This window comes from Ambystoma mexicanum, chromosome 2q (assembly GCF_040938575.1).
Source record: "Ambystoma mexicanum isolate Mex_15411 chromosome 2q, UKY_AmexF1_1, whole genome shotgun sequence".
In the NCBI taxonomy this organism is placed as follows: Eukaryota; Metazoa; Chordata; class Amphibia; order Caudata; family Ambystomatidae; genus Ambystoma; species Ambystoma mexicanum.
In genome coordinates this window covers 467075924-467100574 of record NC_090924.1, presented here as the reverse complement: position 1 = coordinate 467100574, position 24651 = coordinate 467075924, and the positions used below count along the sequence as shown (strand labels likewise).

The following is a 24651-nucleotide window of genomic DNA, read 5'->3' as shown; positions in this document are numbered from 1 at the left end:
TCACTGTAACTTCCTATAGTGACCTCTCGAGCGAGGGGTCACCAGAGGAAGTTACTGTGCCTTTGTTTCCCCAGGTCATTGAGGCGTCTTTAACCCCCTCTGAACCTGGGGACTCCTCGACATATTTCGAGGTTTATAAAAGATGGCTTGAAAAGTGCACAATTCAAGCCATCATTTATAAAGCTTTGCCGACAGACAAAGATTTCTCAGGCTTTTTCCGTCGGGACAGCTTTATAAAAGATGGATTGATTTTGTGCACTTTTCAAGCCATCTTTTATAAACATAGAAATGTTTAACAAAGATGGCTTGGAAAGTACACAAATCATAAGGTACGCACACAGATTTATACATGCTATATATTTGTGTGCGTACCTTACTATGGTTTATGTACATTTGAAGCCATCTTGAAGTACACAAGCCATAGTAAGGCACGCAAACAAATATATAAATGTAAGTACCTTACTATGGTTACAAACTATAGTAAGGTACGCATACAAACCATAGTAAGGTATGCATACAAATATACAAAATGTTTGCATACCTTAATATGGTTTGTGTACTTTTTTAAGGCCACGCCCATTCCACAAGCCACGCCTCCAAATGAGGCCCCACCCCCTCAATTTCTTACCCTACTTAAAGCCCTGGGTGCAATCCCTGGTAGCTCAACCCCGAGTGGATGGCGTGCATCAGAGCCTTTCTTCATGCGCCAATTTAGAGCCATCCTGACAAGCCCCAAATTGCAGCTTGCTTTGCAGAGAATGGATCGAACGCTGCTCTAGAGCACCAAATTGATCTTGCCAGCGCAGTGTTTTGATACTTTAGCGGCCGGACATTTGTGGCATGTAGGCACTGCAGCAGCACCTTAGAAATTCAGAAACTCCTCAGGATCCAAAATCAAGCGACATGACTGTCAAGACCTGAGGAAGTTAGACATCTCCACTGCCATCCACTACCCAACAATGAAACCCTTGGGCGGTAGCGATATGTGGTATAAATTCACATAGCATAACTATTGTGAGAAACCTGTGCATCAGCTACAGAGGGAGGATCAAAATGCCACCAGACGCTCGTCTTCATTGCGTTTTGTTGCCCTAATCTAAGATAGGGCATGGCGAAGCTTGCCACCAAGAGCCCTAATCATATCGCCTTTGAGATCCGTAAACAGAAATCCATTCAAGAAAGCAGCCCACAGTCACCCAGCCACTGACTTGATCACCTCCCCAGACTGATCACAGGAACCCTCAAATGCAGGATCAACTGAGGCCAGCTGTGAGGGCCCTCCGAGAAGAGGAGGAGCTCATCCTCACTCACTGATCCCAGGCAATGAGGCTTTCCAGGGCCGGGAATTGGCAGTCGGGCAACACGGCTCATTACTCCCTTTGCGTCTGATTGCTGATTACATTTTGACACCTCACATTTTTACTATTTTTTTCCCGAGCGCTAACACCGATATGCGGTTGCATTTATCCACATAAAAGAGCGGCACGTAGGCACTCCTAATGACAATGCACACGCCTATGGCAGCTGCAAGGCAATCGTCACCTATGCTTACAAGCCGCAGTCAATACATGTCCTGTCATTTTTAGTGCTAGTTTCTCGGTTTACTGTGAAAGCGTGTCTAAGTGAGACCAGCTCACTCTATGCCAGTAAGCTTCAAACCTTTTTGGCCTTGTCCCCCCCTGAGCAAAATGTGGACAGGCCTGGCCCCCCAAAAAATGCTAAATGTATAGTAAGTCCAAATGGCTACGAACTATTGCACGCCGTCACTGCACCCTACGCCCACACTTGGGCTCCCCCACCTGCTCCCATCACAGTCTCTGGGTTCCCTCATCCCACTCCTAGACCAATCCATGGGCTCTCCCCACCACGCTGGAGACCATGGGCTCTCCCCACCCTGCTCCCACCAATGTCCCTGTGCTCTCCTCACCATGATCCCATCACAATGCCCTGGCTCCCCCATCATCCTCCTCCCACCACGTTCCCAGGGCCAGTGATAGCTGGTGATTTTTTTTAAGTGGAGGGGCATAATTATTTCTCCCAGCTATGCCATTGCAACCGAGCTTAGCAAGGGTGCCCGAGCTAATCAAGGGTGGCTCGGGAGGGTGGGGGGGAGTTCTCCCCAGGGAATTGTTTTTAGGTGCTGGGGCACCCACGGGGCAGCCATACTATTTGTTACTGGACATCTCTGCTAGATGTCCAGTAAAAAAATAACATCCCTGTCCCCTGCAGGCCTCACACCCCCTACCACACACACACAATCAAGGTGAGTATGTGTATTTGCAAAGCGCTGGGGGGTTCAGGGGGAAAGCATGGTATTTTTTACTGGACATCTATCATAGATGTCCAGTAAACAAATACCATTGTTGTCCTCTGGGCTCCACAGCACCTCAGACGGAGAGTTGGTTTTGGCGGGTGGGTAGGAGGATTGTGCAACACAAGTATTTTTAAAATGCCTTTGTTGTGCAACCACCCCCCCACTCTGCAAAATCAGCTCCACTGACCAACACAAAAACAAACACATACACACACATTCACACAGCATTCACAAAGCAAGCACTCTATCATTCACATGAGCACCCATCATCATCATACACTCACTCATAGGACAAGCATACATACTTGCATCCGTACACATAAATAAATAAAAAAATAAATGAACATAAAGTAACCTTATTCCCCGGTTCTGAAGTTTCCTCCCCAGCACTCCAGCATCGTGAAGAGGAATCGGGAAGTAAGAGCTTCCAGGTTCCTGCACGAGCCTGAGTGTGGGTGCTGGCACACCCTGCTCCAGCCTGCTCTGTCTGCATGTGCGAGGAGGCGCAGGAGCTCCCCCTCACACATGCAGACATGCAGTTCCCTAACCAGCATTTCCAATGAGCTATGCAAGGCAGGTGAAGCAAAGCACCCCCCAGCCTTGCATGACTCATTGAGCACCTGCGGCTGGGAAACTGTAATGTCAAACTGACAGTTCAGCCAGCCCTGGAGCTCTTCCTCGGCTTGAAAAGGCAGTTGAGGGAGCGCTCAGTGTTTCACCGGCCTGGCTCCTTGGCTCCTCCATAATGGGTTAGGGGACCACAGGGTTGGCGGCCCCTCGCCCCATTATGGACAAGCCGCACCTGCCCAGTGCTCCCCATTACCCCGCTTTTTCTTTCCTCCCTTGACACAGAGCAACGTGAGAGCCGCTCTGCTTCCCGGAGCTCCTTGGGACATTGTCCTGGCAGCGGGACATCCTTGGCGTTGGGCACCCTCATTGAGGGGCAGAACGGGAGAGATCCCCCACTGACAAATGTCCTGGTCAAGAGCCAAGGGGGCAGCTCACCAACCCCTCCCCGCTCGGTAGACCACTGATCCTGAGTAAAATTATGTGTTATTATACAACTTGCACAGTAATGCAAGGCTTTGCGGGGGGCAGGTGGGAGTGCAGGGTTTAGGTGAGACAGGGAAATGGGGACTGTATATGCGCCACTTGCTGAAATGCTCTTCGTAGGAAAATTAACCGCTCAATAAAGTTGTCGCTCCATGCTGAGCACTTTTCCATATGATAAAAGTGCTGCACGCTTAAATTCACGTCTGGTTCAGCAAATGTTACTGTGCAGTTGTGCATTTATGAAGCCCATAGCCCTTTGGAGAACACGTTGATTATATTTTAATTGCTCTGTTTAACTATATGCCGCAATCCTAACGTTATCCATCTCTGACATGGTGTGGAAGCCATGCTTAGCTCAAGTACGTACTTAAAAAGGAAGCGTTCAATCAGAGACTGGAACTTTGGAGTCGGGACAATTGTACCAGAAAGTAGCAACTTTTGCCCATGTGATCCAGATTCGAGTGATGTATTATCCCTTGTGAGATCCTGCTGTTCCACCATCGAGTTGTTTAGGGGCCTTAATATGTTCCCTTAATCAACAACACTGATAATTCTCCTGGTAATATGGAAGCGCCCGCTGCGCATGCTCCTGGCAGCGTTGAGATCAGGGCTCGTCACCACTGTGAAAGTGCAAAGTTGGAGTCACAATGGTACCTCTGCGTGAATTGTTTTGAAGTTATGGTATGTTACTTGATATTTGTATAGCACCTGCTGCCATTATTGTGGCCTCAAAATACCGTGGGCTGAAGGGCCCTTCGGCAGACTCTAGTCTGAACAAATATGACAATACATGACTATTGCATTCAATGTGAATAGTAATTGGAATTTAGCCGAATGTACAATTATTCGCAGAGATAACTAGTTTAAAGACATTATTCCACCCGTGCAATGCAGAGTGTTCAAGCACAGAGAAGATTGCTATATCATTGAATGTATGATAGCTTGACTGAATTTTTTGTGGATAAATTGGTTTATCAACCCCAAGGGCAACTGTCTACAGTTAAGGGCTCTGCTATACTTTACATGCATAACGCATTCCACTGAATAACATGCAGTCACATGCAAATTGCATGCACATTTGTTAGCTAGGCTAACGATACATTCAACACATGTCCACTTGTCTGTAACATAGAGTTAAAGCAGTAGAAATGTTTTACATTGGATATAAGATATAGTGTTGCACTGTTGAATGTGGTGAAAAAGCCATATTTAATATAAGTAGCAATACATAGCCATCCTTATAGAGAAAATATGCCCTATTCTACCCCTAAAGACTGAGTTCATTGGACCATGTGTAAGGTGGGGGTGGGTGAGGGGCAAACCGGGTTGGTAGGTCAAGAAGGGCCAGATGTCTTTCTTTCTTTATGCAGTGACCGTCGGCATCTTCCTATGTAATCGACTGAAAACCGTCTACCCTGTAATGAATTCACTCTGAGTTAGTGCTTAGCTGTTCCGGCCGTAGGTGCTTTATAAATATACAATAGCAAATAGGATAGCGCTTTATGCCACAATAAGGCCATCTCAAAGGACTGAGGGACAGGGAGGCAATCTTTCTGGATGCAAGCAAACAACTGTGTGTTCACACCAGTGTGCCCAGAGATCAGGGCCAAGGAACTCTCCAACCAGCCACTAGCCAGCAAGCCACAGCAGAGAGAATGTGCGTGCAATAGAAGCAAATGTGCTTGAATAGGGACTCAAAAGCTGGAGAAATGGTGATCTCCACAGCGTGCACGCCTGGGAACCCTTTGAATGAAATCCTCCAGGAACGGTTATATGCCAGAAATGCAAATTGGCCATGTTCTCAACTCCCCTCCCAAATGAGCTGCATTTTCCTCTGATATGATACAGAGTTTTATACTGCACCAAACAACTTACAGGGCTGGGCTTTTCTGTTTGTGTAAAATGTTTACAGACACTGAACACTGCCTCTAGCTCAGTAGTGGCCAGGCCTTTAATGATTTCACAGTGTCAGCGGCATGCTGAAACCACGCCCCACAAAACAGGAGGGAAAAGCCCTTCTGTTTACACTCCTAATCCCCTGAATAGCCAGGTTTTGTAGATGGGAAAGCTGGAAGGAAATATGGGAGGCAGAGGGGTTGAATCATGGCTCCTGTGGGAGCAAAGCCCCCAGAAAAGGCGTCCTGGAGGGTCTTGAGGCCTGCTAGGAAATGTAGGGGAATGGTGATAGTGGTGTGTGAGGCAGAACTCCTCTTAGGGTGAGACTGGGCTTCTATGGTAGTTACTCTCCATAATCCAGCCTTCGTAGAACCGTCTTGACCTTGGCCGCAGTTACTTTGTTCTGTTAATAGAGGCCAGCGTGCAAATCTTAGGCCAAAGCAGGGGCCTAGAGTCTGATGCTTCATGGTGCTTAGTTATGCAAAACACCACAATAAAACATATATTATACTGACATAACATGTAGTGAGCGGGTTAATAAGCTCTATGAATGCAATATGAGAGTTATACATTAGAGTTGTGGTTGTAAAATAATGACAGCAGGATACAGGGGCAACTCTTTAGGCGGGCACAAGTCCATGGTGCGGCCCGTATGCAGAGGCTACGTGGCACTGTAAGCAGGCTATGTGGCATTCCTACAAAGTGCCATAACATTGAAAAAACAAAATAGCAAAACTTGACATGGCTATGCATAACCCAATCTATCATAACCTTCATGTCTAACAAAGAAGAGCATGTTAGTCTATGCAGGCACTGCACTCACACATACCTCTCTCCTCCAAGGGGGTTGTAGAGGCAGCCGGGGCGAGCCTAGCATGCAGATCTGCGTCAGTTTGGAGCACTGGTCAAAATGGACGGCTAAGAAACGCTACTTACAAAAGCCAGAGCTGCCTGTTTATTATTCGTTGGCATGCCACCCTGTGAGTAGGTCTGGGTGAAATTACCTGAGAAAAAGAGGATGTGGATGGTGATATTGACGGGACATCCTCCTTTTGGCATCTCCTTTTGGTGTGTTTTTTTTTGGGGGGGGCGATTCCGGCAATACGAACATAAGTCCGGGCGGGTTCCTGTTCCACAAACATGGCAAAACAAGAATTCTGAGTAACGTGTGGAGGCGCGTTAATCACGTGGAAATATTTTGGTTTTGTGATCACCACCTAATAGCCCAAACTAATGCAACGTCATTCAGGGACGTCATAAATGATAGGGGTAGCAGAATTGACATCACATGACCCTTGACTGCTGATGACATTAAAGGAAGTGACCCCCACCCGGAAATGATATCACAGGAAGTGATGGAACATGACCGTTTACCCCTTGACAAAACAGGAAGTGGCATCACATAGCATTGTTTCTAAGCACACTATGAAAAATATGATTACAATATTACTGCAATGTGGTACACATTTCATACAATAATGGATCACGATATGTATCGGCAGAAAAATATTTGCTTTAACTGCAACTTGCGAAAAGCAAAATATGTAGTCTGAAATGGATGCTTATTGTACTCTGAATGCTTTTTGGAGGATTTTGTCTGCATTGTGAATTTGAGGTGTTTAAGAACAGACTAAATCAGTGACTCACCCTCTGAAGTGTGCCTGAAATAAACCTTTAATGAGTCTAGCAATTATTGTTTAGAATTCCAGAAAGACAAATAGCTCAAATAGCCACATGGCATTGGCCCGAGCCCAGGAGCTTCAATTTGTAAAAAAAAACTATGTTTTAATTTTTTTTATTTTTTTGTTTAGGGATAGCAAGGGAGACCAGAGGGGTAGCAAGCGAGACCTTAGGGATCACAAGTGCAGACACCAAACTTTTGGATTGGTGACCTGTCATATGTCGGGAGTTCGCTCATCCCTACCCTCTTGCCCATTGTGCCAGTGATGGGCCATAACCTTCTACTGACTTTGCTCTCACAGCATTTGTTGTATTGTGCTTTCTGCATATGAATCCTGTATTGGCGGTCTAGTGTTATTTGTTTTATGCAAACAGTCATGCAATCAAGCGCTGTGAAGCCAGATTCCCGGTACTTGTCCACTTTATGAATGTAATCAACTAAAACCAGTAGGAGACCCTAAAGCAGCAACCATGTTTGCGGTGTTGTGCACTGTCCTTTATTTTCCATGGAGATTTGCTTTTGTGGTTGACTTTTTCAAGACTATGGGCCTCATTACGAGTTTGGAGGTAGCCATGGTGCTATTAGCACCATGGCTGCCCCCAAACCGGGCTCCATTACCGGGTTACTTCAATGAGGAATAACCGGGTCATTCCAACATTGGAGGACCCAGTAATTCCTCCTTGAAGGAACCATTCCCCATTCCCATTTGAGCCCCCATATGGCTCAATGGGAATGGGGAGGGAGGTAATAACAAGCACATTACGAATGGCCCGTTACTACCTCCCTCTTCCCCTTGCGGGACCTGGAAAAGACATCTGGTTTTATCAGACATCTGGTCCGGATCCCGCAAAGGGAACCTCATAATTGGCGCTCCCGTAATGAAGGGTGCAGGTCCCGTACCGGCACTCTTCATTACGGGAGCGCCACCCTTGTAATGAGGCCCTATGAGACTTTAAGGCATCCCACCACATATATTCATAATGACTTGTGAAAGCAAGCGTCCCCAAACAGCACGATCCTCCCCGCAATGAGAGACAATGAAGGACTCTCCCAAAATGGGAATAAGGCCAAGACAGAGTGCGGGTGAGCGTAAATGGGAGTTTATCAATCAGAATAGGGCATGCAAAGGACTCTGCAAACTCCGAGAGCGCTCTGTCTGACAATAGCAAAGACAGGCGTATATATTTACAAAAAACGTCATAAAAACCTACACACTATAGGGGGCACAAGTTCAATGGGATTGGGTGGCGACGACTAACTATAGGTGCTGCTGCGATGTGGTTGGCTTTGGCTGGAAGACGTCACTGGTCAGCCTCGTGGGTTGGGCTGGGCCTGGCAGGGTGGCGGAGTTCGTCCAGGCGGTGTTGTGGGGCCATCGCGGCCTGTGGCAGAGACGAATGTCTTTTCCTGACTTATTAGCCCTAGGCCATGCACATCGCAGTCACTCAGGCATTTTGGTATTATCTTCTTTAGTAAATCTTTCAATAGGTTATACAACAGGTTAATGCAACACAGGAGGAATGTACCTTGTGAGGGGTCTGGAGGTAATACGTCAGGACATGGTTACCAGTGTCCTGTTGACCGGGGTCATGGGTCGGGGGGCTAAGCTTCAGGGCCAGGGACGGGTGGTACTGGTCTGTCTGCCTTGTAAGAAGTTGTTATGGATGTTCCGCTTGTGTGTTGTCAAAGTGTTGGGTGTCCTGATTGTACAGGGCCATAAGTCTGAGATGGTCCGGTGGGTTGTGAGGGTTACGAGGGGGCGCGTGTGTTCATGCAGATGTTTACTGCTGCGCTGTAAATAATGCAGGTGGCGGGTGGCGGCCTTGGGTGCTACAGAGGGGGTCACAAGTCTTTGAAGCGGCTCCAGTCCGGTTGGGGGAGGTGAAGCAGCGCGGCGCGGTCTCTGCTCTCATGCCTTGGCAGCCTTCGCAGGGTGGGAGGGGGAATGGCCTTGCACGTATTTCACAAAGGTATCTCCCTCGTGTGTTGCCGATTTAGGTAAAAACATCACGAACATTTGAACCCTCTATAATACTTATTCTAAGCAATACGAGACATACATTTAAGCTTTGCTGGATGTGTCTCGATTATACCCAGTCTGAGCACCTTATTCATACATTATGTTTCAGCGAGTACAGTATTTTAGTTATATGCATATATATATATATTTGCAATGAGTGAGGTAGAATTAGGATTGGTGGAGAACATAGAAAGTAACCCGCCACTATTCGTGGCGGTGGTGGCACATATGGGGCCTAGACATGCACATATGACATGCGCCTTCTCGTGCATCCTTCACATGGGCCCTCTGTATGGTTACATTCGTCTTTCTTGTGTCCTCTAGCAGCATTAGTTCAGTTAAGGCGTGCGCCCATGGGGTGTAAGTTTCCCAGTGATACACGTAACAAATAGATTCCTGGTGCGTTCCTTTATTATTAGCACCCAACTGCAATGGTGTGGGCTCGCCATTGCTTATATCAAGGAAGCATGCTTTCCTGGAGTTATACATTTTACAGGCTTTTGCAATAAAAGGGATCTGGTGGGGGAAAGCATACTTTGCGAGTAATCATGACATTAATATATAAAGACTGTCTGCCATCTGATGACCATTTTACTTGTTCTTTTCATTACCCAGGCCTGCTGGCCGAGTCATGCTGGGAGCGATGGTACACTGCGGGAGGTGAATTGTTACAATGTTAGTGTATAACGCTCGCTCATGTCCGTTTTGTCCGTGAGAACGTGCTCGCAGCGGATCTGCCATGGTGCTGCGGCAACAAGGATGACTGGAACCCTCCAAGGGTGGGGGCCGCGCTACAGTGCGCTGAGCTCACACCATCTTTACCAGACAAAATGGTTTCTGGGCCTAGCTAAATTTTACTACAGGTGGGCAATTTTAATACGTGTGGGCAATGTCTCCAGTGGGTGAACCCTCCACCACCTGGGCCCGGGTGGCATGAGGGGACGCCCAGAAGAGCCATAGTCCTCACCTGGGGAGAAAGCGCAGGCGAGGGGGGTCTCCTGGACCAGTCCTCCCCTACATTTCCCCCCTTTCGTTACTAAAGTAACGAATTCTTTAAATCTTCTATCCTCCTACATTCTGCCTCGTCCATCACCGCCTCATCCCATGCGGGAGTTCCTTTAATGGGCATCCATGCTCTGCACACCCCCCTTAAGCTTTCGCCTCTCCGGGCGTATTCATCTGGGGTACACATTAGATATATACATCCACCATCTCCTTCCAAATCTACCCAGACTTCCTCATACCATTCTAGTATACGGGGCTCTTTGATGGTGGTGTGCCACAACTTATTTACAATATCCTTATCGTGGTACATAGGCACCAGTTGGTACCTGGGTGTGTTGTCTATCCCTGTCTGTACTTGTGCTTCTTGCATCGTTTTTATTGTACCATGTGAGTTGCCCATTGTCACCATCATCATTGCACCATTTGGTACTGCGTTAGCACAAACTCGAAGACCCACCTGGCACAGGCAAAAAAGTAAAAGGAGGAACACGACAGCTGGTATCAAAAATTTCACAGTCATTCCAAGCCATGAGGGAACCCAGGAGAAGATGTTGTCGAACCATGTACTGTCTTCTGTTCCACCTTCCATTTTCATTTTTTCTCCTAGGTTGTGTACTGCTTCGATCACATGGGACAGGGAGCCATTTTCTGCGTCTTCAGAAGGTACGAAAGTGCAGCAGGCACTTCCTATTTTTCGGCAAACACCGCCGTCCATCGCCGTCAACAGGTCCAGGACATACCTGTTTTGCATGGTCATTAGTCGTAGAGCTCTTAGTTCCACCTTTATTATATTGAATCCTTCTTCAGTGTCGTTTGCCAGCTGAATTAATTCCCAGCGGGTTATCTGGAGCCATTTTGCGTTTGCCCTTGCTTGGACACTTGAGACGAGCGAGGCAAAAAATGTTTCTGCTGAGCTGAATAATCGATATTTGTCTGGGATCTGAGCCAATAGTTCTGATGAGGCTTTTGATATGTAATTTGATGCTCGTCTGTTACGGGTCAGCACTTCTCCCTTGCTTCCGGAAGACAGGACATATATTTGTGACTCTGCAGTTGGTTGAGCCACACTCTGTTGCACGCGTTCCTGTGTCCTTTTGTTCCCATCGATGTGGCTTTCTGGTATCACCATCAGGGCTGAGTGCAGAGTGGCCATTGAGCAGCTGCCACTCCATGACTGGGGGAGGTGTAAGTATGCCTGGTTGCCGCATACCCAGTACGTGTCCATGAGGGCTGCAGTACCTTTTCTTAGATCTGGGATGGTGAGGGTCTTGTTACAGTTCTTGTTTGTTCCCATGGGGATTCTCCCTTCTCCTTTAAAACACAGTTCATAGTCCATTTCACTCTTGAACGGTTTTTCAATTGCAGTTACCCAAGTTAGTTTTGAAATGTGTTCTCTCCATACTGGTGTACATGTTTCTTCTATCCACTGCAATTTTTCCGGCGCCACACCTCTTAGTGCTTCCGCTTTGCACAGTACTTCTTCATCCTTCCGCTTGTTGTCAGAAAAAAGTGTCCCTTCTATTACAAAAAATGGTTCTTTCAAACATACCACCCCTGCCGGTTTTGGGTAACACGTTTTCTCGTTCTGTAGCATTTGAAAAGTCACTTCGTGTGCCTGGAAGGTGTTCTTAATCCTGCATAACATGAGATGAAGGAGACACTGGGCATCTACAATTGGCAACTCTTTGGGTAGTAATACTTTGGGTGTACCTGATGCGTGAGGGATGAGGGAACAGACATAGCAGCTCTCGTTGGTTGTTTGTTTAGCTGTGGCGCTCATGTCTGCATACCATTTATTTGTTTGGTGGGGGTGTCATGGGTCTTCCATCTTATCTAGACCCAGCCCATAGTACTCATCATACTTCCTCCTCCCTGCTTCCCTCTTCCGTCTGTTATTCTTGTTCCTCATGTGCTTCCCACCTCCCTGGGCAATGGATAAGCTGGACCCCCCTTTCTCATTCCCGCCCCCCTTAGCCCATTCATCATATAATATTTCGTGCATTTCTAGTAGCTTTTCGTCTTCTTTCCTGACGTTAGCTGGCAGGTTGTTTTTTAGTATGGGGGCAGGCTGGCTGGTGAGGGTGTTGTATAACCATGATATGGCGGACGGATTTTGGTCATTTAAACTGTGGGCATTGTAATTAGATACCTCTGGTGGGGACACTGTGTTGTTCTGCATTTCACCTTGTAGCTTTTTTCTTTGTAAGGTGACAACACTGGATGGTGTGGTATGATACCCCCATACAAGTTTATTTCCGTCCCATATCAAAAAATCACCTTCCCTGGTATCGACACCTGTAGTTGCATTGGGCCCGGTAGTGCTGTTAATCCCTCCCCCCTCGTTCATCTCGATAGAGATGAACGCTATAAACCAATATGTAACCAGGCCAAACATTAGCATAAAAAACAATATGATGCATACAGATAATCCACACTCATACGAATATCTGCATCTCTCATGTACTACATTTCTCATTCTACTAATTCTATCCGTTGCAGGCTGCCCGTTAGATGCCATGGAAGCTCCTGTTTGAGATATAAAAGTGCATTAAGTGCATGGATGTAAACATTTTGCTAGCACCATCGGTGCCAATATAAATTTGACGGGGAATGGAAGCGGGTGGGGACGCGGGGAGGGGTATTCACAGACAAGGGTGTATACAGGCTATAATTTGGTTATTTCATTAATTACATACCACTCAACAAGATAAAAAGAAAACACATTTTTTTTTTTTTTTTTTTTGAAATATCCTTATCAGTTATTCTCCCACTGCGGTCCAGTGCTGACACACACACACACACGCAAGTTCATATTTGGGCATCTTACTCATTTGCATCGTTTGCTGTTGTCTGTGCCTCCTCATCTATCTCCTCTTGTACATTGCTGTATGCTTTCCGTACGTCGGTCAAGTGCACCCAGTACCTCAAGCCCTTTACCTTTACCGCCGTGGGCGTGCAAAATATTACCTCGTATGGGCCATGAAATCGTGGTGCATTCCACCGACGCACAAAGCTTCTGACATAAATTGAGTCGCCTGGCATCAGCTGTAGCTGTTGCTTTGGCTCCGTGACAGATGTTGTTACGTTTCCCTCTTCTCTAGTGAAGGGTGGGGATAGTTGCTTTGAAATGGCGCGCGCTGCTCTTGTCAATTTTTGTAAATAGTCTGTAAACTCATCTCGTAATATTGCGGCGCTTCTGTGAGCATCTGAGTGTTCGCGCAGTGGAGAGTGTGCTGTATTCATTCTTCTCCCGGTCACGATCTCGTGCGGGGACAAATGATGGTCTTTGCTTGGCTGATTTCTCAATTCAAATAGCGCCAGGGGTAGACAGTAAATCCAATTTTTCTTTAATGAGAAGCATAGTTTTGATAATCTGCCCTTTAACAGTCCGTTCATCTTTTCCACTACGCCATTACTTTGGGGATGATAAATCGAACACAATTTATGTTTTATACCCAATAGTGTGGTAACTTCCTTGAAAAGTTCATTCACAAAGTGAGAGCCGTTGTCTGAGCGAATCACGTCACAAATTCCCCAGCGTGGGAACACTTCCCTTACTAGGAACTTGGCGGCGCTTTTGGCATCAGGTCGCGCACAGGGTCCTGCTTCCACCCACCTTGAAAATGGGCACACAACCACAATCATGTACCGTGCGCCATTGCACCTTTCCCCCATGTCTGCGTAATCTATATGTAGTTCTCTGAATGGGCCAATGGGTTTGGGAATTGTCCCCCGGAGCGTGCGTAATGTCATTCCTGAGTTGTATATTTGGCATGTTGTACATTCCATTGCTAATCGAGATACATGCTCCTGGAGACAGGGCACGAACCATTCTTCCTGTATTTCTGCTGCGATGTGCTGTTTAGTATTATGTGCAGGGAAGTGTAGCTGTTGAAATGCAACTTCTAGTAACTGTAGTGGCATTACCACTTTCCCTGAGTTATTTTGCCGCCATAGTAGGTCTGTTCCCGATTGGCTGCATCCCCGTTTTGTCCATGTCAATTTTTCTTCTGCACTAGCTCCTTCCTGTAATTCTAGTATTTGTGATACGGACATCATGTTGTACCCTTCTGGGAGTTCTTCGGTTGTTTTGTTCTTAATCATGAACTCACCTGTGTCGTATTTCTGAAAATAGGAAGCCTCCTTGGCGGCAGCGTCCGCTGCCGCGTTCCCTAAAGACACAACGTCTGTGTTGGATGTATGGGCCTGGCACTTTACTATTGCTACTGCAGTAGGGTTTTGTAGGGCCTCAATTAACTCTTTTAACAATTCTGCATGCTGTACTGGTGTTCCGTCTGCCCGTCTGAATCCCCTACGCCCCCATCTTGCTAGACCTCCATGTACTGTTGTCGTCATGTAAGCTGAGTCTGTGTATATTGTCACTGCACAACCCTTTGCTGCATGTAGTGCTTCTATGAGTGCAATCAGTTCTGCGGCCTGTGCAGAGTAATGTGACGGGAGGCGGTATTGTACTAGTGTTTCATACTCACCGTCTTCTAGCCTCACTACTGCCATGCCAACGTGTTTTTCTCCCGTGTCCACATCAATTGATGCAGACCCATCCACAAAGTACACTTCCCCTTCGCTTAGAGCGTTCTCGCACACCGCTGTGTCCTCCCCTCCTTCTCCTGTGTAGGTTGCGCAATCGTGGTTCTGCATATCCTCTAATGTGCATGCTTCTGTAATGAATGTGGCGGGGTTCACTGTCTTACATCTCACTACATGGATGTTGGCGCTGGACAATATAATCTCGTAGGCTGTTGCGCGCTGTGTGGTCAGTGTGCTTTTTGATCTCTCAAGTATTGCAAATAATGAATGTTCCACAAACAATGTCACAGGGCAACCCATTACTATTGTGGCACTTTTCTCAATCGCGAATGCGGCTGCGGCGAGTGATTGTTCGCACGCGAAATGACCTTGCATCACAGCATCCAAAGTACCACTATAGTAAGCCAATGGCTTGTGTCCTAAGGATGTTTTTTGTGTCAGTACCGCTGTCATAAGTGTTCCTTTGCAATGTGAAAATAGGTAAAAATCGCGTCCATAATCAGGGTTTGCTAGTACTGGAGCGCTTGAAATTAGCTCTTTCAGTGATTGAAATGATGTGCTCATTTCTTCTGACCATTTTATTTTTTCATTCTCCTGTTGTGCTTCTTTGAGTGCTTGTAGGAGGGGCCTCGTGTATGCTGCATAATCTAGTATCCATGCTCGGCAATAGTTGCACATTCCCAAAAATTTCTGCATATCTTTCACTGTCGTGGGTTCTCCTACTGATCTTATTGCTTCTACTCTGTCAGGAATTATTCTTTTTCCATCTTTGGATATGAGCTGTCCCAGGTATAGGACCTCAGTCAGGCAGTACTGTAACTTCTCCTTGTCTACCTTGTATCCCTTGTTTGCTAGTAAGGTCAGGAGTGTTGTTGAATTTTTTCGACATGTTTCCTCATCCTGTGCACACACTAATAAATCGTCTACGTACTGAATAATCGTGCTATCAACTGATAGATTTCCCAAGTCTTCATGCAATATGCGGTTGAATATGCTCGGACTCTCACAGTCTCCCTGAGGTAGTCTGCAGTGTTCATATCTCTTTCCCCCCAGTGTGAAAGCCGTAAGGTATCTACTCTCTTCAGCCAGGGGTATTGAGAAAAATGCATTTTTCAAGTCCACTACTGTGAAATGTGATGCCGCTTTTGGGATGCTGCATAGTATTGATGCAGGGTTCGGGACTAGAGGGAACTCTTTCTGAATTACGTCATTGAGGGGGCGTAAGTCCTGTATCATCCTCCAAGATCCCCCTTTCGCTTTTTTGATTGGATAAATACATGTGTTACATGGGGAGTTTGACGGCACTATTATCCCTTGTGCTAGTAGTGCATTTATTGTTTCTTTTATCCCTTCTTCAGCTTCACGGGACAATGGATACTGTTTGACTCGGGGTAAGATAGCTCCTTGTTTTAGTTTTATTATCACAGGTTGTACTCCATGCAACAGCCCGACATCATGGGGGCCTGTTGTCCATAAATTGTTAGGTACGAGCCTCATGTCGTCATCAAAAAATGACGGTGGTGTTCCTACCACTGCCATCAATTGGACGGGGATCTCCCTGGCTTGGATCAAAATGTCACAGGGCATCGCTATTTCCATTACTATCTCACCATCTGCTTCTGTGTCTGAAAAGAGATCCTCATCTGTTACCTCGCGTAGGGCGAGGTTGGCGTTTGTACACAGCACTGTGCGCCACTCACATCCTTCCCTGTCCATTCCAATCACAGCGATCCTTTTCGTTGATACCTGTACAGCGTGCAAATCCAACGATACCACTGATCCTGGTGCTGGGCTTGGACACACTATGGGGCGGAAGAGGAACTCTGCTGGAATCCTCCAATCCATGTTTCTTAGCTCTGGAATTATGAGGGCCAAAGTCTTTAGCCCTTAAATAAACATTTCCCCATTTTGTGGCAGCCCTCGTATTTCCTGTGTGGTTGTGTAGGCTTGTACTACCAACATTGCACGCAAGGGGCATATCCCGGGTGTGGAACACACTATTCCTCCTTCAGTAAATGATATGGTCATGTTAAGTTTACTCATAAGATCCCTCCCCAACAAATTTATCGGGGACTGTTCGTAATACAGTAAGGGCGCCTTTACGGTCTTGCCCCCCACTGTTACATCCAAAACTTCTGTGTAAGGAACTTCAATTACAGTCCCAGAGAACCCCTGCGTCTCTAACTTCCTGTTAGATAACGGGAACCGGCCCTCTCTGACACATGATTTCTCCGCTCCCGAATCAACCATGAATATAAACTGCTTGTCTCCTATCTGCGCCCCTACCAATGGTTCCTCAGCTGCACTGTAGGTGGTAGATAGAACTGGACACGCAAGTGTTCTCTGTGGGCTGTCCTATGCGGGGTGTCTCATCGCCCCCCCTTCATTAAATACGTTTCCTGAGACCACCGACATGCCGTTGTAAGGTGCAGGTGCGGGGGCCCCGTTTGCTGTTGTCGCGAAAGGGTTACCTGGTGTATATTGCATACTGTCGCTGTTTTGTGGGTGGTTCTGTGTTCTATACTGAGGTACCTGTTGCTGGCCAACATTACCTTGGCCTGGGTTTCTTGGTTGTTGTTGTCCCATTGGGAGGCCATATGGGCTTCCCGGGTGGGGATGGCCATATTGTTCTACCTCTTGGAACCCGCTATTGGGTCTGCTTCTGCACTCTCTAGAATAGTGCCCCCATCGCCCGCAGTTCCAGCAACTTCCTTGTGCACCTCTAGGACCTTGCCATCCATTTGCTCCCATTCCCCCGTATCCCATTCCACCTCCCCTTCGGCCCCTGTACCCACCTCGTCCCCCTCGAGGGGTCCACTCTTGCCACTGCGGACCTCCACCTTGCTCCTGCTCATTCCACTGCCGCTGTCCTGTTCCCGCCCAATTAGTTGCCATCCTTCCTTGTATTGCTATCAGCCCCTCCTCCTCGTCCTCTCCCTCCCTGCTGTGTGGGAGCGCAGCTACTGCTGCTGCGACCTTCACCAATTTTGTCTGTACTAACTTTGCTTCGTCTGCCAACCTTTTTTGCGCCACCTCCTTCTCCCTCTCCTTTATTCGTTTACAATGGTGTACTATTATGCTCTGGATTTCTGGCCATCCCTTTGCTTCAATGCCTGCTATCTTGTCGAGCGCTTTCTGCACTTCCTTGGGGAGCCCTCTTTTTATAATGAAGTAAAATAAAGATGTCGATTGATACCAGGGCGTGCCCGTCTCCGCTCTCCACATCTCTTGGACCCGAAAAATGTAATCCATAGCCTCCTCCCCCTCATTCATGGTACATTGCATCACTGACTGTAAGTCCGGTGTATCTGGGAATGTTTCGCGTAGGGCGTCCCACACCCTAGCCCGTACTGTGTTAAAGGATGCCCCATCATGGCGGTCACAATCTAACGTTACTCCCGGGAACCCTGCTTTAACCCATACTCTTTCAGCCTGATCGCCCACCGCTGATACGAGCAGACTTTTCACATCTCCTATAGCTAGGGGTACCCCAGCAGTATGTTTTTCAAAGGCGTATATCCACTTACTTGCCCCTCCTGATAAAGGGGGCAATAGCTTTAATAAATTGGCTTTATCCATTTGTACCCATGGGATATAGTTAGGCCTCCCTCCTCCTCTGTGTATCAGCGGGAGCTGTAGCTTTCCTTTCGTTAGGGCATCCGGACCAGATTTGGATGCTGATGTTTCCAGTGATGCCATTTTCCCCACTCTGTTCCTTAGTCGTCCCGTCCACTCATCGTCCAGTGTTCTCACTGAACATGTGCCATCCCCCCCTTCGCTTCCCCCTCGCATTGCCATGCTCAATCTGTCACTTTCTTCTAATTCGTCCCTTATGTCGCATAGTAATTCCTCTCGATCCCCCATAGGCCTTTCATCATTGTCAGTATCTCCCTCTCGTGTCTCTATTTCAATTATTCGTGTTGGTTCTTCTTCAATTCTAAACAGTATCTCACCTTTCTTCCACCCCTCTTCAGGTTTTCTATTCTCGCCTGGTGCTCTAGACGTGCGCCCTGATCTAGCCGCATTAAGTGCTGTTTGCCCGCACATGTCTTTTATCCTCGAGAGCTCATCTTTGGCTATTGAGAGTCTTGACTGTAAATCCTCTGTGAGTTTCTCTATGTCTACCCTTTGTGTACTCACCTGGCCTCGCTCCCTTGTATTTTCATATGGTGGGGGTGCAGTGGGCCGGTGGGGTGTAGTGGTGGTCGGGGGAGGCACATACATCGGATCACTGTATCCCTCTGCGGGTACAGGTTTTCTTAATATTGGGTACAAGCTTATTACCTCTACTGGTTGCGCTACACTGGGCGATTCTTTGACATCTTTCTGTATCATTAGTGGATTGTCGGTGGTGGACGGGAGATCAGGATTTAATGCTGGTGCTTTAGGTGGTGGTATCTCTTCAAATAACCTCCAAAGGTCTAATATTTCCCTCCTATTTTGCAACTGCTTCCCTTTGTACTTCAAGAAAATGCATGTGACCACCATATCCAGGACATTTTTATCGAATGACCCTCCCTCTGGCCATATCTGGGGTAACCCCTCTCCCTTCAACTCAGTTACCCATTGGTCGTGATATTTTTTAATTCGCTCCGCGTACCCTGGAAGACTTTTACAAATATGTGATAAGGGTGTTTCAGCCCCCATCTTTATACTCTCCTAGGGCTTGTGTGTCTCTGTGCGTCTGCCACTACAAGGTAAATGGATTATCAATATATATATATATAAAAATATATATATATATTTTATGCTATTTCACAATCAATGTTGGGCTCGTTTGGGCTCTCCCCCCCTTCCTCTGATTGCACGATATAAAACTAGCTATACACAGCCTCTACTCTGTTCTGTTGGAGGGGCACATACAAGGGCAACCCATCATGTATTTTGACAGTATTAATCTGAAAATCAAAACATGTACGTCACGCTTACCAAGACCGTTTAGCTATTATACATTTATAACCGTTATGCACATTCACAACCTCAAATCGTCCCCTGACACATACGAGGTGCACACACCTCTTGGTAACACTCAATGCACCATTCAAGCTGAGGTGCACACACCTCTTGGTAACACTCAATGCACCATTCAAGCTGCACTCCCTTTCCTCCCTAGCCGGCTTCCCCTGTCCTGTCTTACTTAGATAGATGGATGCGCATATGCATATATTTATATTTTTTAACCTGCTCTCCCCCCTTATAGTAGGACCTGTTTCTCTTTTACTTCCTTCCCAGGTTCGTGCTAACCTTGTTTTTTATTCTCCCCCTACCCTAAAGAAAAAGAAAAGAAAGAAATAATAGCGATCACTAATATATTCTCAGTGTCCCCTTTTGCTGAACACTTTTATCTTGTATTTCACTTCGTCATATATTCCCAGTACTAGTCAATATAGCACTATGCGGCGCCGCCTTCCACCCCCTTTCGGAGCTAGGTTCCCGTCACTTTTATCTCTTATTCACCTCTTATCCTAATGGCCATATGCAAAGAAAAAGAAAGGAAATTTTAGAATGATCTTTAGTATATCTTCGTACCCCCTTCTCGTTCCCTGTTCTACACTTCTTTCCCCGCTCCCTTTACAATCGCTCACACTCAGTACTCACGTGCCCGTCTTGAACCGATAGTCTCCGAAACTGGGTCCGTCCAGGCAGTGTCGCCGTCAGCTCAACAGTCAGCCCCGGCTCCGGCGAGCGGTACTCAAAGGGGATTTTTCAACCGGGATCCCGTACCCTTTCTCTATTGAGTGCGCACTTCTTAGTGTACCGGTCGCCGTTGGCAGGCAGCCTCCCGGAGCCGGCTCACCGTGCGTATCCCTTTTCGACCGGAGATTCTCGTGCCAAAAAGGGGACGGTTATAATGAGTCAGGAAGAAGTAAAAATCACGCTATCGGGGTCACCACTGAAAGCAAGCGTCCCCAAACAGCACGATCCTCCCCGCAATGAGAGACAATGAAGGACTCTCCCAAAATGGGAATAAGGCCAAGACAGAGTGCGGGTGAGCGTAAATGGGAGTTTATCAATCAGAATAGGGCATGCAAAGGACTCTGCAAACTCCGAGAGCGCTCTGTCTGACAATAGCAAAGACAGGCGTATATATTTACAAAAAACGTCATAAAAACCTACACACTATAGGGGGCACAAGTTCAATGGGATTGGGTGGCGACGACTAACTATAGGTGCTGCTGCGATGTGGTTGGCTTTGGCTGGAAGACGTCACTGGTCAGCCTCGTGGGTTGGACTGGGCCTGGCAGGGTGGCGGAGTTCGTCCAGGCGGTGTTGTGGGGCCATCGCGGCCTGTGGCAGAGACGAATGTCTTTTCCTGACTTATTAGCCCTAGGCCATGCACATCGCAGTCACTCAGGCATTTTGGTATTATCTTCTTTAGTAAATCTTTCAATAGGTTATACAACAGGTTAATGCAACACAGGAGGAATGTACCTTGTGAGGGGTCTGGAGGTAATACGTCAGGACATGGTTACCAGTGTCCTGTTGACCGGGGTCATGGGTCGGGGGGCTAAGCTTCAGGGCCGGGGACGGGTGGTACTGGTCTGTCTGCCTTGTAAGAAGTTGTTATGGATGTTCCGCTTATGTGTTGTCAAAGTGTTGGGTGTCCTGATTGTACAGGGCCATAAGTCTGAGATGGTCCGGTGGGTTGCGAGGTTTACGAGGGGGCGCGTGTGTTCATGCAGAGGTTTACTGCTGCGCTGTAAATAATGCAGGTGGCGGGTGGCGGCCTTGGGTGCTACAGAGGGGGTCACAAGTCTTTGAAGCGGCTCCAGTCCGGTTGGGGGAGGTGAAGCAGCGCGGCGCGGTCTCTGCTCTCATGCCTTGGCAGCCTTCGCAGGGTGGGAGGGGGAATGGCCTTGCACGTATTTCACAAAGGTATCTCCCTCGTGTGTTGCCGATTTAGGTAAAAACATCACGAACATTTGAACACTCTATAATACTTATTCTAAGCAATACGAAACATACATTTAAGCTTTGCTGGATGTGTCTCGATTATACCCAGTCTGAGCACCTTATTCATACATTATGTTTCAGCGAGTACAGTATTTTAGTTATATGCATATATATATATATTTGCAATGAGTGAGGTAGAATTAGGATTGGTGGAGAACATAGAAAGTAACCCGCCACTATTCGTGGCGGTGGTGGCACATATGGGGCCTAGACATGCGCCTTCTCGTGCATCCTTCACATGGGCCCTCTGTATGGTTACATTCGTCTTTCTTGTGTCCTCTAGCAGCATTAGTTCAGTTAAGGCGTGCGCCCATGGGGTGTAACTTTCCCAGTGATACACGTAACAAATAGATTCCTGGTGCGTTCCTTTATTATTAGCACCCAACTGCAATGGTGTGGGCTCGCCATTGCTTATATCAAGGAAGCATGCTTTCTTGGAGTTATACATTTTACAGGCTTTTGCAATAAAAGGGATCTGGTGGGGGAAAGCATACTTTGCGAGTAATCATGACATTAATATATAAAGACTGTCTGCCATCTGATGACCATTTTACTTGTTCTTTTCATTACCCAGGCCTGCTGGCCGAGTCATGCTGGGAGCGATGGTACACTGCGGGAGGTGAATTGTTACAATGTTAGTGTATAACGCTCGCTCATGTCCGTTTTGTCCGTGAGAACGTGCTCGCAGCGGATCTGCCATGGTGCTGCGGCAACAAGGATGACTGGAACCCTCCAAGGGTGGGGGCCGCGCTACAGTGCGCTGAGCTCACACCATCTTTACCAGACAAAATGGTTTCTGGGCCTAGCTAAATTTTACTACAGGTGGGCAATTTTAATACGTGTGGGCAATGTCTCCAGTGGGTGAACCCTCCACCACCTGGGCCCGGGTGGCATGAGGGGACGCCCAGAAGAGCCATAGTCCTCACCTGGGGAGAAAGCGCAGGCGAGGGAGGTCTCCTGGACCAGTCCTCCCCTACACTTGCTCCAATTCCTGTAAGTCTTCTCTGATTTGTATCTAATTTTTAGGTTCCCAGGCTTTCAAGAATCTGCCCATTAATATCCTCAACAGAGATGTCACTATATCTGCTGATTCAAGCATGCAAATACACGTACAGTTTTCAAAAGAGCATTTTTCAGCATTTATGACTAAGCTGGCGAGAAAATGAAGAGAAGGGCGTAGCTATATTCTATACAGAACATTGGCTGAAGGTAAAGGATAGCATGAACATACCTTTGACCCCTTTGAAATGTTCCGCACCACGTGCACAGCTTTATGTGAGCAACGCCATCTTCTACTTTGCCGCGGCTGTTTAGGAGGAATTCTTATACAGATACTGACTGTCCCAAGGGGCTTATGAGGAATTAAATGTGCATTATGCGTTGACATTTCATGATTTCCCCTCAGTGCTGTCGCCTGCCACTAATGTCTCAATACGGAGCTGTGATGAAAGAATTGCCCATCATGCACCACCTACTGTCGCCCCGTTCCCCAGAACCCCGATTCCGGTGTCTACCTCATTAATTGCCTCAGATAGCGTTAATCCTCAACCCCGCCACCCCCCCCCCCCCCCCCAACCCCTTTCACTTTTTTTACAGTGCCGTGCTCAGAAGGCATGTTTCCTTACACAGGTGGCCCAAAGGTTGTCAGGGATCAGGCACTAATAGTGTGATACCTTGCCTTGAAAGCGGTACTCTCTGTGGGTAGATGGGCCCGAGCTATCCTTGGGCAGTGGCTTGAGATGGCAATAGGTACGTGTACAGTCACCGGTTCGGAAATTCCATTGAGAATCCAACATTTTGACACCACCTTTTGGAAAAAGAATATTGGCAAAGGTGATATAATATAATATTATAATGCATATATAATATATATTATAGTATTATAAGGTAATAAAATAGGCAGTCATAATGGAGCCTACCATACTGAAAAAAGAGTGGAGAAAAGGGCGAGGGGGGGGTAAAAGAGTGAGAGTGCCAGGGGTGCTGATGGGGTGAGTAGGTGAATCTGGAGGGTGGAACCCCCACTTTAAAAGAGCGCCTAATTCTCAAAAAACTGAAATGAAGGGAAAATGCAGCCCATCCTCATTAAAGGGCAATTGGAATTTATGACATAAAACCAATGAAAAGAGGTAATACAGTGCAAGCTTTATTTAAATTCCTGCATATGTACCCTGAAGTCTTAATTCTGTATGGGCATCAATGATGGATACAACAAAAAGTCCTATTCCAATGTTACTTAAGTCAAAGTAAAAACAGTACAAAGCATTTCGGTTATCAGAAAAGTATTCTGATATGGTAAAGGTACATGGTATACTCATATGTTCCGTCCCCTTTCCTCCAACCTTGTGGGCGTCCCCCAACATGGGGACAGTAGGCTTTGGCAGTGAAAAATTGAACTTCCCCTTTAAATTTCGTATAGTGCGCTGGGGCATGGTATTGGACGTGATGGACCTGCCATCTAGCCCAGAGAGCTTTCCGATTGCTCCCCATTTGTTTTTTCATTTCGTACTTACCTTTGGTGCCTCGCCTCTCCAGGCGCATGTCGGCCGCAGGAGGGCTCACGAGATGTAACTGCTCGTTCTCGGCCTCAGACCCACAATAGCTCCAATGGTGCTCCAATCAGTAACAAAGGCATTTAAGTCAACATTTTGAATGGGGGTATAGGGAGGCCGTCGCTGATTAATACTTTGGTATTCACCAATGTTAGGACTGGGATAATCAAGAGTAGGACTAGGAATAAAGGAGAACGCTGGAAGTGATCCAGACTCTTCTTCGTGGTCAACAAAACAGAAAAGACTGCCCCTTTGGACACCCTGCAACAGCACCTTGGGAAAACCTGGGAAGCTCACTAATTACCCAAATCCCATCAATAATAGATAGGTATGTTCAGAAAGCACGCGGATAACTCTGGGTTTAGCAGATGCTCATGTGATCAGAGACTTAAACATGGAAGTGGTGGACCTGCCAGTCGTGGAGTCGCAGCAGCCTGGCCATGCTTCCTGGCATTCAGCTCTTGAAGGTTGGATCGTGGGCAGGATTCTGTGCTATTTTGTTAACAGAGTTTCCATAAAAGATCTGGCCTTGACACCTGCCTGTATACGATTGCCTTTGATGGGGATTTCTAGTTTGGGCTATTGGGTGGTGCTTTAGCGCCACCTTGAAGCCGAAACTATTGCATTA

The 24651-nt window shown here is 47.0% G+C and overlaps 1 protein-coding gene across 1 annotated transcript in view; it reads left to right on the top strand.

Annotated features, from left to right (window-relative positions):
- Window positions 1-24651, top strand: part of SDK1 (sidekick cell adhesion molecule 1) — a 2988580-nt gene that overhangs the window by 1388987 nt on the left and 1574942 nt on the right. The gene's annotated exons all lie outside the window — the stretch shown is intronic.